We start from the raw sequence: 15931 nt of genomic DNA on the forward strand, positions 1-15931 counted from the left end.
CCTCTCCGAGGCCTATCAGCGCGAAGTCGACCGTGCCATCGGCGGCACCCCGTCCGCTAGAGAGCCCAGCCGCGTGGGCACGATCCGGCAACATGGGGGCGCCATCGCCAGCTTGTTTGGGGTGGACCGCCCAGTCTACGCCACGCCCGCGGAAAACATACGTGCTGCCCAGGCGGTAGAAGACGAGCCGGACCGCCTGGAAGGAGACGAGCGTTGTTGCATGACGGAGCGTGTTCAGCAGCTCATCGACGTGGCTGCTGCGCAGTAAGAAGCCGGCCGCCGCGTGCCAGAGCCTGGCGCGCACGATGAGAATCCTCCCCCTCGCTGAGATCAAGGAGCGACCTCCCGGACGCCGACAGGCGGCGCCCGCGACCAGAGAGACCGAGAGCCGGCTGCTAACCGCAGCCAGACGCGTATCACCATCGAGCGCGACCAAGATGGCCGCCCACGATCAGTGGAACGACGGGGCGGTCGCCCGCCTCCTCCTCCCCCTCGCAGGGAGAGGCACGTCTCCCCGCCGCCTGTTGAGCACCGGACTCTTGGCGACCGGCTGGGCCGCCGTGAAGGAGTCAGAGAGAATGATGCCCGCCATCGGATATAGCCTCGCTTGATCCCTGGCGTTAGAAGAAGAAGACGCGATGGGCCCACCTTGTTTCGGCCCCCGCATTCGTGACGAGCCCTTCCCCAAAGGATTCTCGCTCCCGCGAGACACGCCGAAGTACAACAGTTTCGTGAAGCCGGAAGATTGGTTGGTCGACTACTCCACGGCCGTCAACATAGCGGATGGCAACAAGTGTGTTGCCGTAAAGTACGTTCTGCTCATGCTCCAGGGCACGGCTCGGACGTGGCTGAACAGCCTAAAGCCCTACAGCGTCAACAACTGGGTAGATTTCACCAAAGTGTTCATCCGCAACTTCACCAGCACCTACAAGCGGCCGCCCAAGCCTCGCCAGCTCTCGTTGTGCGTTCAAGGTCCGGACGAGTCCACCCGCGACTACTTGACGCGGTGGGATGAACTGCGCAACTCCTCCAAAGGGGTGCACGAAGTGCAAGCCATAGAGTACTTCACCGCCGGTGCCGAGAGAGCACCTTACTCAAGCACCGACTCCTCTGTGACGAGCCGGCCACCCTCGACGAGCTGCTGATCATAGCGGACAAGTACGCCACTGCCGATGCCTCCATGAAGTCGGAGCTCCGGGTGGACGCTTCTGGAAAAGTGCTCCCTCCGGCTCCTAGAACACCGGCTGGAGACAACAGCCAGCGCCAGCAACAGAACGACAACAAGCGCAAGGCCCCGCAGCTGGCTTTCACCAGCCGGCAGGTGGCAACAGTTGAGGATCAGCAACTGGAGGGACAACACTTACCCAAGCGTCAGAAGGGCGGCAAGCCGGCTTGGTTGCCCGCCTTCTCCTATGAGCAACCCCTCGACGCTCCCTGCAAGTTTCACAGCGGCATGAAGCCGTCCAACCACACCACCCGGAAGTGCCAATGGCTCACCCAAATCTCCAAGGGCGAAGGACTGCTGCCTCCTCCGCATGCCGGCCCGCCGCCGCCTCCTCAGCAGCCGACGACCCGTCCAGCAGTCGGCGCCATCCAATATGAATTCCCCGAGGAGCACGGAGCCTACGTCATCTTCACTAGTGTGACCGATGACAAGCATAGCCGGCGCCAGCAGCACCGAGAGGTGAACGCTGTCACCTCAAAAGCCCTAGAGTTCATGCACTGGTCCGAGAAGCCCATCAGTTGGAGCCGAGCTAACCACCCGGAGGTGATGCTTTCTCCGGGTTCTTATGCCCTGGTGTTGGATGCCACCTTTGCAACAGAGAGGCGAGCTGCTCGTTTCTCCCGAGTTCTGATAGACGGTGGTAGTAGCATCAATATCCTCTACCGCGACACTATGGAGAAGTTGTGCATCAAAGAGAAGCAGCTCCAGCCCAGTCGGACTATCTTCCACGTCATTGTACCTGGCCTTTCCTGCTCACCAATCGGCAAGATCAAGATATATGTCCTCTTCGGAGACAAAGATCACTTCCGCCGTGAAGCAATTTGGTTTGAGGTAGTTGACCTGGAGAGCCCTTATCATGCACTGCTTGGCCGACCTGCTCTGGCCAAGTTCATGGCTGTACCGCACTACGCCTACCTAAAAATGAAGATGCCGAGAACCAAGGGTATTATCACCGTGTCTAGAGATTACAAGAGGTCGGGCGCCTGTGCTGCAGCCAGCAGCCGTCTGGCCGAGTCCCTTGTAATTGCAGCCGAGAGGAAGCTCCTTGACTGGGTGGCGGCCATGGCCAGCAAGCAGCCGGACCTATCATCAGACCCCAAGGAGCCGGAACCTCAGGGCTCCTTCCAGCCGGCTAAAGAGACCAAGAAGATTCCCTTGGACCCGAACCACCCGGAGAAGTTTGCTGTCATAGGTGCTCACCTCGACAGCAAATATGAAGGCGAGCTCGTCGATTTCCTCCATGAGAATTGGGACATCTTTGCATGCCCCCCCCAAGGACATGCCGGGTGTTCCGACGGATTTCGCCGAGCACAAGCTACATGTCAGAGCAGATGCAAAACCAGTTAGCAGCCCCTCCACCGCCTGCCAGAGGAGAAGAGAAGAATTGTTGGTGAAGAGATAGCCCGGCTTCTGGCAGCAGGCTTCATTATGGAAGTGTTCTTTCCATAGTGGCTTGCCAACCCAGTCCTTGTACTGAAGAAGAAGAACAAGTGGCGCATGTGTATTGATTATACCAGCCTCAACAAAGCTTGCCCCAAAGATTCGTTTGCCTTGCCTCGGATTGACCAAGTGATAGACTCCACAGCCGGATGCGAGCTATTGAGTTTTTTGGATGCCTACTCAGGATACTACCAGATCAAGTTGAACCCGGCCGACCGCTTGAAGACCGCCTTCATCACACCATTCGGAGCCTTCTGCTACCACAACAAAAAAATACACTTCCGTGATGATACGTGTTTGTCACAGTAGGTCACGTTTTTTGTCATGCATGTACATCCATGACAATTTTATGACAGAGTCAAGATAGTCATACCTGTGTTGTCGTAGAAGTGTTCAATGACATTACCAAAATTATCATCACAGAAGTGTCCACTTCCATGACGATAAATCGCGCGTCACAGAAGTGCTTTCGTCAAGGGTGACCGACACATGGCATCCACCGTAACGGAACGCCGTTAAGCTATCGGGTCCGGTTTTGGATCCGATAACCCGCTCACAGCCCCGACCAATGGGGATTTTCCACGTGTAAAATCATCATTGGCTGGAGGAAACACGTGCCGGCTCACCGTTGGGACAGATGTCATCCACTCATTGGACCGAAGGCGCCTATGATACGTCCACATGTGGCACAGCCGAACAGAGGCCCATTCCTGTGAAAAGGCTGGCCCATTTGACTTGGTCAAAAGGTGGCGGGCCGGCCCATAGAAAGCCTGTTAACGGTCTATTCGCATATAGCCCATTTACAGCCCGCTAACCCAGGGCCCGTAACGACCTATCCGAATTAGGCCCAGTAGCGTCATCTGGCCGTCCAATATGATTCTAGCCCATTTTAAGTTCCAGCCCATGTATGGCCCATGACGTCTTTCGGCCCATATGAGGCCCTTTGTAACTCTTGGCCCATTAACGGCCCGTGGTGAAACTGGCCCGTAATGAACAGTGTATCACTTTATACCCATTAACGACCCATTAATCCATTGGGCCGTTTGCAGCCCATGTTATCTTTCGGCCTTCTTAGGGCCCATTTATTCTTGGGCTCATTTCCAGCATTCGGTTACTTACGGCCCGTTACTGCCATTTTTTGCTTGTGGGCCAAATTCAGCCCGTGGTTACAGTTGGCCCGTTTGTGGCCCGTTAATACGTTGGGCCGTTTTCATAGCGTCATCAAATACGGCCTATTAACAACGGCCCGTTATGGTCGGCCCATGAACGGACGACTCCAACTCTAGCCCGTTTACGGCCATAATGCGGTCTGTTTTTGGCCCATGTTTGGCTAATCGATCATACGGCCCGTATAAGGCCCATTGATGATACGGCCCATAGAAGGCCCATTGTTTCTACGGCCCGTAGAAGGCCCATTGTTTCTACGGCCCGTAGAAGGCCCATTGTTTCTACGGCCCGTAGAAGGTCCATTGTTTCTACGGCCCGTAGGAGGCCCAGTGTCACTACAGTAAATATGTAGCCCATGGCCTGTTAAAGGCGGGAACTACTCTAGGTTTAGACCTACTAATGGCCCAAGATGATTATAGGCCCACGTTTTGGCCCATATGAGTAAAGGGCCGGCCTGAAGACCGACAACACTGAGATCCACTGAACCTTCCAGCCTAAATTACAACATACCGACCAAAGAATAAATCTAGAATATACAATAAAGAAATTATGGCATATTACATCCATTCGGAATCAAAGTTCGCTACCGGTGATAATAAAGCGCAACATGACCGCGGATTACATACACTGGGCATCAAAGGTCGCCACCAGTGCATATAAATGTGCCGACAAAAGAATATACAAAACTAAGAGCACTTCAGAAGGCACTAGACCTGGCAAGGTCGGGCCCCGCAAGCAGCCGAACAAGCTGATGAGACCTCAGTTGTGTCAATGATAGATGCTTCATCCCTAGCTGTATGGCACCATAGTGCGCAAGGCAGTCCCCTGACATCTTCATTACATCTTTGACTTCAAGTCGGAGCTGAGCTGAAGCAAGCCTTTCCGCTTTAAGTTGAGACTGAAGAACCGAACTGATTGAGGCAGGGACTGCACAGAGGTTGTCTCACACCTGCTGGTGAGTAGCTTCAACTCACCGTCTTCATCAAGACAGGACCTTGGGGTCATCTCGCTGTCCTCAAGATGGTTTGGCTCACTATCTTTCCTAAAGTTCTGCCTGGCATAAGAGATACGACTCTGAAAGAGAAACAAGGAGACACGTAACAGGTTTCACAATGATATAAGCAAATAAATGGATCTGTTCTGCATAAAGAACATGTTTTTACAACTACAATTTAAAACTGGTAGTTGTTGCAAACATCCAATCAGATGTAAACAGCAGTGGAGGAAATGATGCCTATCCAAATCTATACTAGAACAAAGTTTGAAGGCTTGAGAAGGATGAACTTACATTACATGTTAACATGGGCTGGACAAAGCCCTTCTCCATGTTGATGGAAGGATAATTCAATAAATTCCCCAAAGAAAATTCTTTATAAGAGTTGCCATTATTCTACGTTTTGCAAAGAGTAAATATAGATCAAATAATATTGGAAGAAATAGAGGATAATGAAGCTCGGGTGCAGACTGATGATACATAATCAAATAGCAATTAATTAAGTATAGCGTTACAAGGCAAAAGGTACTGACAAGAGGAATGCAGGCATCAATGTGTGAAGTGGCATTGGCTTTATTCAACATTTTGGTAGGAGTAAATGTAGATATGATAATTTGGAGAAAGTGGAGGGCAGGGCAGATAAGATGCAGAGTAATGCTAGACAATCAACTATCTCGCGATCCATGTACAGTAATACCACCACCGTCCATTATTACTTGTCGCTCAAATGGATGTATCTAGCACTATTAAGTTCTAAATACATCCAATTGATCAACAATTAATTCGATATAGAGGGAGTACATGACAACAGGTACTTACATGAGCAATCCAAAACTTCATAACCATTGTGTTAATTCTACATTTATCTAAGAGTAAATATAGATCTTATAATTTCAAGCAAAGGGAGGATAAAGAAGTGAACATTTACAGTGATGCTACATAATCAAACAGCAATGAGTGTAAGTATGCTGACAAAGGGCAAGAGGTACTAACAAGAGCAATGCAGAGCCCAGTATTGTCGTGAGATCCTATGATCCTTTGAGCAAGGAGATTCATTTGGAATTAGTTTTCATACAAGAGAGAAGGTAAGGCACATGCAGAAATTTAGGAGTTCAAATTTTGAATTGATATCATAGACAGTACCTGACGCAGGGCTCTCAGCAGTTCTAATAGGGATTTGGCCACTGGAGTAGGGGTAAAGTCTGGTGCAGTTGGGCCTGTGTTTTATGTGGCTGCTGATCTATCTGATTTAACAGGTATCACTACCTTTTCCAAATACCTAGTTTGTACTCCTTGAGGATCTACACTCACCCTCTTCCTTTTGGACATCTATTAAGAAAGAATAACATTTGACTGGAAAAACATAGTATGACGACACATGGAATAGGTACAGAAAATGGATAGGTATGGCATATACTCATATATGATGCTTAAACTAAGCAGATGGTGTAACAAAGTAGAAGTAATGCAAGAGGTCAGATGCAAAATATGTGCGACCAATACAACCTTGCCAAGTTAGAGCATGCACCTTGATGGGTGAATAAGATAGGCCATCCTCCACCATGCCAAGTTTGTTAGCCAGTGGATTGTTCCGCAATATTCCTCTCGTGCGCCCATTCTCATATTCAATTTGATAATGTTCAATATCTGACATGCATGAAAACATAAAAACAAGTGAGATTATCTTTGTAATGCAGAAGTGATTCTAATCCAATACTTTCTCCCTGTAAACCCCTTTGTGTTATCTCTGCAATTCTTCTAAGAGGTGCCATGCATGCTGTAATTTGGTGTGTGCATTAATATAATGTGGCCTACTACTCAAAATATGAGAGCTCCAGAAGTGATGATACTTCGCAGATGACAGCTTCAACATATAGTAAAGAAGAACTGAAAGTGCGTTATACCGACTAGAGGGGGGTGAATAGGCGATTTTTATAAATTCTTCACTGAGGAATTTGTGGGTGAGGAAATTCCTTAGCGAAGAACTACTTGTAGCGGAATAAGTACTCAAGAGTATGCATAGCAGAACACAAGCATAGTCATCATGATGAAATGAAAACAAGCACAGAGTACAGAAAGCGTAAACACAGGATGAAGACAAACAGACTGAGGAAATTGAACTGAGGAAATTGAGAAAGTCTTTAGTCAAAGTCTTCAAACACAGATATGAACAAGCATACAACACAGTAATGAGGAATTGAAAGAGTTGAGGAAATAGAACCAGTAAGCTTGGTGAAGACAATGATTTGGTAGACCAGTTCCAACTGCTGTCTCAGTTGTACGTCTGGTTGGAGCGGCTAGGTATTTAAACCTGAGGACACACAGTCCTCACCGTATTCTCCTTGAGCTAAGGTCACACAGACCTCGCCCAATCACTCGTGGTAAGTCTTCAGGTGACTTCCAAACCTTCACAAACTCGGTCACTCGGCGATCCACAATTTCCTCTTGGATGCTCTAGACCATGACGCCTAACCGTCTGGAAGAAGCACAGTCTTCAAAGGTAACAAGTGTCGGATCCACGCAGGATCAATCTCTTCAGTGATGCTCAATCACTTTGGGTTTGTAGGTGTTTGGGTTTGGGGTTTTCCTCACTTGATGATTTTCGCTCAAAGTCCTCGGAGGATGGGATGCTCTCAAATGACAAGTGTCAGTTTCTCTTGGAGCAGCCAACCAGCTAGTGGTTGTAGGGGGCGGCTATTTATAGCCTAGGGAGCAGCCCGACATGATAAGACATAAATGCCCTTCAATGATATGACCGTTAGGTGGGTAGATATTTTTGGGACAACTGGCGCATAGCACAACAACGGTCGGAAATTTGAGTATCAAATTCCTCAGGGCTATCATGTTCCTCACTGTGTAGGCAATCCACACTGGCGAATTCTTAACTCCTCAGTCAGAACAAATTCCTCAGAGACCAGAAGAACTTCGTCTCTGTGACTGAAGAATATGACTGAACTGTATGAGATTTCCAATGGCTTCACTCGAAGGGATTGGTAGGTGTAGGATTTTGAGTTGAGCATCACATGGAAGTTTTTCCTTAGTATTTCCTCGACCCCCTTTAACAGTACGGTGTTTCCTATGACTCAAGAAAGAGAAAATGAAACTACGAAAACAAAAGTCTTCACGCTTCATGTTCCTCAAATGAATATCAAGTCTTCAAGGTCACACCAATTTCTTCACTTTCAAAGTCTTCAGAAAGTCTTCAGAAATCCAAAGTCTTCAGTCGAAGAACTTCAATTTTAGGGGTCGACTTTCACTGTAAATATCAAACTCCTCATAGACTTATAGACCTGTGTACACTCATAAACACATTAGTCCCTTAACCTATAAGTCTTCAATACACCAAAATCACTAAGGGGCACTAGATGCACTTACAATCTCCCCCTTTTTGGTGATTGATGACAATATAGGTTAAGTTTTCAATGGGGATAAACATATGAAATGTAAATACTGATATTGAGGAATTTGATTGCAAGATATAGAAGAACTCCCCCTGAAGATGTGCATAGTGAGGAATCTGCTTTTGAAGCAATGCACACTTGAAGAGTTGAATCATGGAGATCTCCCCCTACATCTTGTAATTCATACACGCATTTGACATAATATATGAAGAATTTGAAATGCATGATGAAATATGGTGACTGATGTAATTCAGCATGCGTGCAATAATATTAACGAGGAATAAGCATGCAGAAGAAACAACAAAAGTATCAGACCACCATAGAGTTTAAGTTTACAACTCGATCCAACAAAGTCGTCAGAAGAACGAGAGTTGTAGCTTTAGAAAAAAACGCCCATAAGATAGACCCACTTGAAGACTAACTCAAATTTCTCCCCCTTTGTCGTCAAATGACCAAAAGGGTCGAAAATGAGGACTAACGCCCCTGAAGAATATCAAGTTGATGAAGGAGCGCCAGCATTGTTGGGGTCGTTTGTTGATGTAGGGCCTGCCGCAGTGTCGTCCAAGTCTTCATGTTCATCAGTGTCACGTGATGAAGAATAGGAGCTGGCCACCAAGGAAGGAACCTTGACCTTCTTGTACTTCTTCGGAGGAGGTGCAGCCCAGTCAAGATCTTCCTTGAGACCCATTTTCTTCAGATCTTCTTCACTATAGACTTGAGACAGAACAACCCAGGTGCGGTTGAGGGTTTCATGAAGGTAGTAGTGGTTTTTCTTCACTGCATTGTGGGTAGCAGTCATGTTGTGAAGAATTGAAACAAACTGACGCTTGACCCATTTATGATTGCGATCAATCTTCTGATGAAGACTGAGGAGAAGCTCACGGTCAGTCATCACCCTGGGTGCTGCGCCTTGAGTATTTTGCTTGGGTGCGTTTGCGGCAGAGTCATGGGTGGCAGAGTCATCATTGGTGGAGTAGGATGCAGCCTTGCGAAATTGTCCATCCAATGGACGAATGCCTTCATCAATTACAGAAGTAGCCTTGCCCTTTTCATCAGCTGAGGAAAATGTCCGTTTGAGGACTGCATTTGGGGGCAAGTAGCTGCAATGGCTCAGTGTATCAGCTTTATAGTTGAGTGAAGACCTTGTCCTGATGATCTCATAATCCAAGGTTCATAAGGCTTCAACTCAAATGGTGACATGGCGACATTGGCCAGAGTCCTCATGAAGAAATCATGGAAGTTTATGGGAATGCCATGAATGATATTGAAAAGCAGATTCTTCATGATGCTAGCGACTTCTTCTTCATTCAAGTCGTGGCCCTTGATTGGACTCAATGTCTTCGTCAAAATGCGATAGACAGTCCGAGGCACATACAGTAATTCCTTCACAAGGAATTTTGTTCGTGGGGCCTGCCCTGGCTTCAAAGGCTTCATAATCACTTGCATGTAGTGATCGGTAAGCTCAGGTTCATTGTAGACGCAACAGGCACCTTCAAGGGGCGGACTGAGTGGCAAAGCACGAAGCAATTCAGTAGCTGGTGCTTTGTAGTGAGTGTTTTCGGACATCCAGTCCAGCACCCATGAATTCACATCTTCAGAATTTCCGGTGATGTGCAGCGTCGCATAAAATTGAAGAATAAGTTCTTCATTCCAATCACAGATGTCAGTGCAGAAATTTAACAATCCAGCGTCGTGAAGAACACTGAGGACTGGCTCGAAGCACGGCAGAGATTCCATATCCACGTGAGGAATGTGCTCATGATCGAAGACTTTGTCTTTGTTGAACAACACCGAGGAATAGAAATTTGCCTGGCTGGCAGTCCAGAAATGCCTCTTCCTTATGCGAGCAGAGTCATAAGGGTTGTAATCAGTGAAGAATACATGCTCGCCAAAGAAGGCATCCGTCTTGAATTTTTGCTTCCTGGAGAATGGATCCTTTAGCTTGGGCAGAGGAGTGTCAGTGAGTTGCATCACAACCTCAGGAATCGCAATCTCAGGTTCTTCAGGCTGAGGAATTTCTGGTTCCTCTTCAGTGGCAGCCTGGTTCTTGAATTCTTCATTTTCATTTTCTTCAGCACTAGCGGCTGGAATGTCTTCATGAGCTTCATCAGATCCCATTTGAACTGTAGTGACTGGGGACTGAGGAATTTGCTGCAGTGGAGTGAAGAGTGGAGAATTGGGGTGCTGACTTTCCCAAAAGTCATCATTCATCACTGGTGTGGTACAGCCAATGTCCACATCTTCATCTTCAATTTCTTCAACGCCAGCCTCTTCAGCTGTGAACTGAGGCATAGGCGAGGAAACAACTGGTGTTGAAGGGATTTGATCCGCTTCAATTTCTTCATCCATCTGCTCTGACGAAGCAGCAGAAGGATTTTCTTCATCAGATCCACTAGGGATCTCATATTCTTCATCAAAAGGGATGATTTCCTTTGATGGCATGGAGGAAACTAGAACAACATCAATTGGATTAGCAAATGAACTTGTCAATCTCTTCATCTTCTTCGATGCTGAAGAATCTGAAGGAGTTGATGCTTTCCTTTTCTTCACTGCTGCACGCTCTGCAGCCTTGGTCTTCTTCACATCTGATGCAGATGGAAGGATTGGAGTTGGAGTAGGTGCAGAAGGAGCAGAGGAATGTGGTTCATTTTCTTCAGGCACAACTGATGCAGTTGCCCTGACCTCCTCATTTTCTTCAGGCGCACCACTAGTGGGTACCCTGGGAATTTCTTCAGTGGCTGGAATGTAGTCATCAGCTTGGAACTCACATTGTCTTCAGCAGCCTGATTGTCATCAGCGGTGCTGGCATGTTCTTCAGTTGGCTGAGCAATTTCTTCAGCCTGAGGAATTTCTTGTTGCGATGGGGCTGCAACATTGGTGGTGAACTTCTCAGTCAGTTTAACAAACCTGACCTTGGCTCCTTTCCAATCAACATAGTAAGCGTTGAAATCATCGCTGAGGACTTTGGTTTCAGACTGGATCTTTACAAGTTCATCAGTTGTCATAGAGATAACGTTGTTCTTCAGGAACTTCTCCTTCTTGTACTGTGCTTTCTTGAGCTGCCTGGCCTTCTCATATTTCCATTTTTCTTCTTGGATGAAATGGGTCAGCATGTGACTTTGGCTAGGTGTCAACTTGAAATCAGGCATAGGAGTGTTTGGGTCCTTGTGCCAGAGGTCAATGTAGTCGAGGATCAACTTTGGATCCAAAAGCAGTGGCACATCTGTGCCCTTGGCTCTAGCGGCCCTGACTTGCCTACCTCTGATGATCTCAGCAAGTTTTTTCTCATCAGCTTCGTCTTCTTCAGACGACACTTGGAAGGCAACCTGCTTCTTTTGAGGACTTGGGCGAGAGCCTCATCCAGTAGTGGTCTTTGTCTTCAGCAGAGAGGGTCCTATTGAAGAATTTGGTGCAGCTGAGGAACTAGCCGAAGCTCCTGAGGCAATAGAGATGCCTGTAGTCCTTTGGCACGTGGCGAGATGCACAGGTGCTGAGGATTTTGTCGGAGCAGCTGAGGACTTTGGAGGAGCAGGAGCGGCTTGAGGAATTTGCCATGAGGCCTTAGCTGAGGAAATTGGCCGTGAGGGCATTGAAGAAGAGGCACTTGGCTTGTGCGCAGGCTTCTTTGCCATGGATTTCTTCGGCCTTACAGAGGCCTCAGCAGCAACAGTGGAATCTTCGTTGAATTTCTTCACTGCATCTTTTGCCTGTTTGGCCAACTTGGCCTGGCGCTTGGCCCATTCTTCAGGAAAATCCTCACCGCGCTTGATGCTAGTGGGATCTGCCTCTTGGCCAGGTGCCAATGGTGGTCTTGAGCATGGAGGAGTAACAACGAATTTCTTCATGTATTTTGGAGTCACATACTTGTACTCCCTCCACTCTTTTGCCCATCTCCTTTCTATCCTCTGAATGCGCACCTTGCGCTGATTCTTATCTTCCTCAAGGGGTGTGCAGTACCCAGCATAAATGTCCTTAGGGATTTCAAAAGCAGTGTTGACCTCAGGCCTCTTTCCTCCTTTCTGTGGCTTCTTTCCATCAGCCATTTTCTTTAGAGGAATTTGAACAATTGAACTCTCTGAAGAAGTATGCAACTTTTCTTCAAGGAATGCTGCAAATGAGTTAAGTTGATGAGAACCTAGTGATTCAGCAGCGGACATGAGTACCTGTGAACAGAGTATGGTTGCGAGGAATTTGGAGAGGTCATATGCGTTCTCAGAAGGTTTTTCAAAAAGAACAAGTTTGAGGAATTTGACCAGATGAGTCTTGAAGAATTTCACTAAGTGTTCTTTGTCTTAGGTTCCAGAGTTGTATAGATCAAAGATCAAGACAATTGAGGAATCTTGAAGAAAAATGATGCTTAGAGAAACGAATCAAGAATAGATGACAAGTGAGGTGTTCAGTGTGTGAAAAATTTGAGGAATAAACACCTTTGAAGATTTTGTAGAAGTCATTTGAATCAAAGAGGGCAGTAAAAGTAACTTTTAATTACCCTGAACGAAGAACACGACGAACTGGGAAGTGGAGAAGTGAAGCTCGTCTGTGCAGATCTTCCACGCCCTAACTTGGCGGAGGAAGACGGCTACGGTGGCGGCGGAGTGAAGATTTCCGCGGCGGGCGCGAGTACTGCGGCGACGAGGTCGAGGCAGTGAAGGGGAGAGGGGGTATTTATAGCCACGGTGAAAAACGGTTCGCCCGAAGAAATTGGACGAACGTGCCCCTGACCCTTCTCATTCGCTTGACATGTGTCACCCACGTACTGAGAAGTGGAGATCGTGTTAGATCGTGGGTGAATAGATAAGTATATCATGGGAAGCAGAACGGTTTGAGCGGCAAAGCCAAAAATTTGGATAAGATAAGTTAAAAGTTCCGTTCGCAAATTCTTCAGCTGACAAGGACACAGTGAAGATTTTGAACGAGTTTCAAATAGAACGCACATGAAGAATTTGTGAATAGATTGGGTTGAGTATAGCATAGAGGGGGAAGGGTCCGATCACATTCACTTAGCAGAAAAACCAACTTGATGAATTAGCCATAAGTGAATGCTGTAGAGGACATAAAATTACATATATATATATATATATATATATATATATATATATATATATATATATATATATATATAGCCAATGAAGAAAAACGACGGAAACAGTGAAGATTTTGCAAAGTTGAAGAATATGAACAACCGAGGAATTTCAAAAACTGAGGAAAAACTCAAATTGAAGATTTTCAACTTTTGTGGTGGCGTGACCCACCGTATAAGAATGATGATTTCATACACCGCGTACAATTGTCGTAGGGTTCTGAGAATCAAATTCTTCATTAATTTCTTCACACTTAGAGTGTTATTCTTCATTGATTGAAGAAAAACGTTTCTTCATGTGTTGCACATCTAAGTCATCAATTTTGCATAAGTGTTAGGATGAGTGTCCTCTTTAAAGAACATTCGAAGATTCTAAGATATTTAGCTCACACCGCAGCTTGCTAAATCTCTTCTCATCCAAGGGCTTTGTGAAGATATCGGCTAGCTGTTTTTCAGTCTTCACATGCTCAATAGAAATGTCGCCCTTCAACACATGATTGCGAAGAAAATGATGACGAATCTGAATGTGCTTTGTCTTCGAGTGCTGAACTGGGTTGTGAGCAATCTTGATGGCACTCTCATTGTCATAGAAGAGAGGCACATTCTTCACGTTGACGCCGTAGTCCTTGTGAGTTTGCTTCATCCAAAGCAGTTGAGCACAGCAAGAACCAGCAGCAATGTACTCAGCTTCAGCAGTAGACAGTGATACACAGTTCTGCTTCTTCGAGGACCAACAGACCAAAGATCGTCTGAGGAAATGACATGTACCAGATGTTGACTTGCGATCCACACGATCACCAGCATAGTCAGAGTCAGAATATCCAACGAGATCAAAAGCCGAGCCCTTGGGGTACCATAATCCCAGTGTTGGTGTGTTAGCTAGATATCGAAGAATATGTTTCACAACCTTATGGTGTGATTCCTTCGGTGTAGCTTGAAATCGGGCACACATGCAAACACTAAGCATAATATATGGCCTAGATGCACATAAATACAATAAAGAACCAATCATGGATCGGTATACCTTTTGATCGAAGTCAATACCATTTTCATCAGTGCACAGATGGCCATTTGTGGGCATCGGAATTTTGACGCCTTTGCAATCTTGCATGCCGAATTTCCTCAATACATCCTTGAGGTATTTCTCCTGAGATATGAATATGCCATTGTGCTGTTGACGAATTTGAAGACCTAAGAAGAATTTCAACTCTCCCATCATAGACATTTGATATTCTTCACTCATCATATAGGCAAATTCATCACTATAACGTTGGTCAGTACAGCCAAAGATGATATCATCAACATATATTTGGCATACAAACAATTCATCATCATATGATTTAGTGAAAAGAGTAGGGTCGAGTGAACCGGGTTTGAAGCCTTTCTTCATGAGGAATTCCTTCAAAGTATCATACCACGCCCGAGGGGCCTGCTTGAGGCCATAGAGGGCCTTATTTAGTCATTGAGGAATGCACTTTTCACATCCATTTGATACAAAGTGATATCATGATGGTTAGCATAAGCAAGTAATATGCGAATAGCTTCAAGTCTAGCAACAGGTGCAAAAGTTTCATCGAAATCAATTCCTTCAACCTGTGTGTAGCCTTGAGCTACAAGCCGTGCCTTATTCCTCACCACAAGGCCATTTTCATCTTGCTTGTTGTGGTAGATCCACTTTGTGCCAATGATATTGTGTTTGCCAGGATCTGGACGATTGACCAGTTCCCAAACGTTGTTGAGCTCGAACTGATGTAATTCTTCTTGCATGGCCTGAATCCACTCCGGCTCTAGAAATGCTTCATCTACCTTAGTGGGCTATGTGATAGAGACAAAAGCATAGTGCCCACAAAAGTTAGATAAATGTGAAGCTTTTGAGCGTGTGAGAGGACCTGGTGCTTCAATGTCATCGATGATCTTCTCAACTTGCACTTCTTTTGCAACGCGAGGATGAGTAGGTTGTCTTCGAGGAATTTGATCAGCATTTTCTTCAGCAATTTCTTCAGGTGCATTAGCTCGACGTTCTTCACGTTCTGGAATGAATTCTTCAGCAGATTCTTTGGTAGGAATGACATCCTTAGTAGCCTTGAATTTGATAGTTTCCTCAGGTGCTGGTTCATCTATCACAGAGGGTAGGTGCTCTCTTTGCGAGCCATTAGTTTCATCGAACCGCACATCTATAGTTTCAACAACCTTGTGAAGAACGGTGTTGAAGACTCTGTAGGTGTGCGAGTCCTTTCCGTAACCAAGCATAAAACCTTCATGTGCTTTCGGTGCAAATTTAGCATTGTGATGAGGATCTCTAATCCAACTTTTGGCACCGAAGACTTTGAAATAACTCACATTGGGTTTCTTGTCAGTGAGGAGTTCATAGGCAGCCTTCTTAAAGAATTTGTGAAGATATACCCTGTTGATGATGTGGCACGCAGTATAAATTGCCTCAATCCAGAAGTGACGAGGCATCTTGTACTCGTCAAGCATAATGCAAGCCATCTCAACAAGAGTTCTGTTCTTGCGCTCCACGACGCCATTCTGCTGAGGAATATAAGGAGCAGATAACTCATGAGTAATACCAAGTTCATCAAGATAGTCATCAAGACCAGAATTCTTGAACTCAGTTCCATTGT

This window comes from Aegilops tauschii, chromosome 2 (genome assembly GCF_002575655.3).
Source record: "Aegilops tauschii subsp. strangulata cultivar AL8/78 chromosome 2, Aet v6.0, whole genome shotgun sequence".
Lineage (NCBI taxonomy): Eukaryota > Viridiplantae > Streptophyta > Magnoliopsida > Poales > Poaceae > Aegilops > Aegilops tauschii.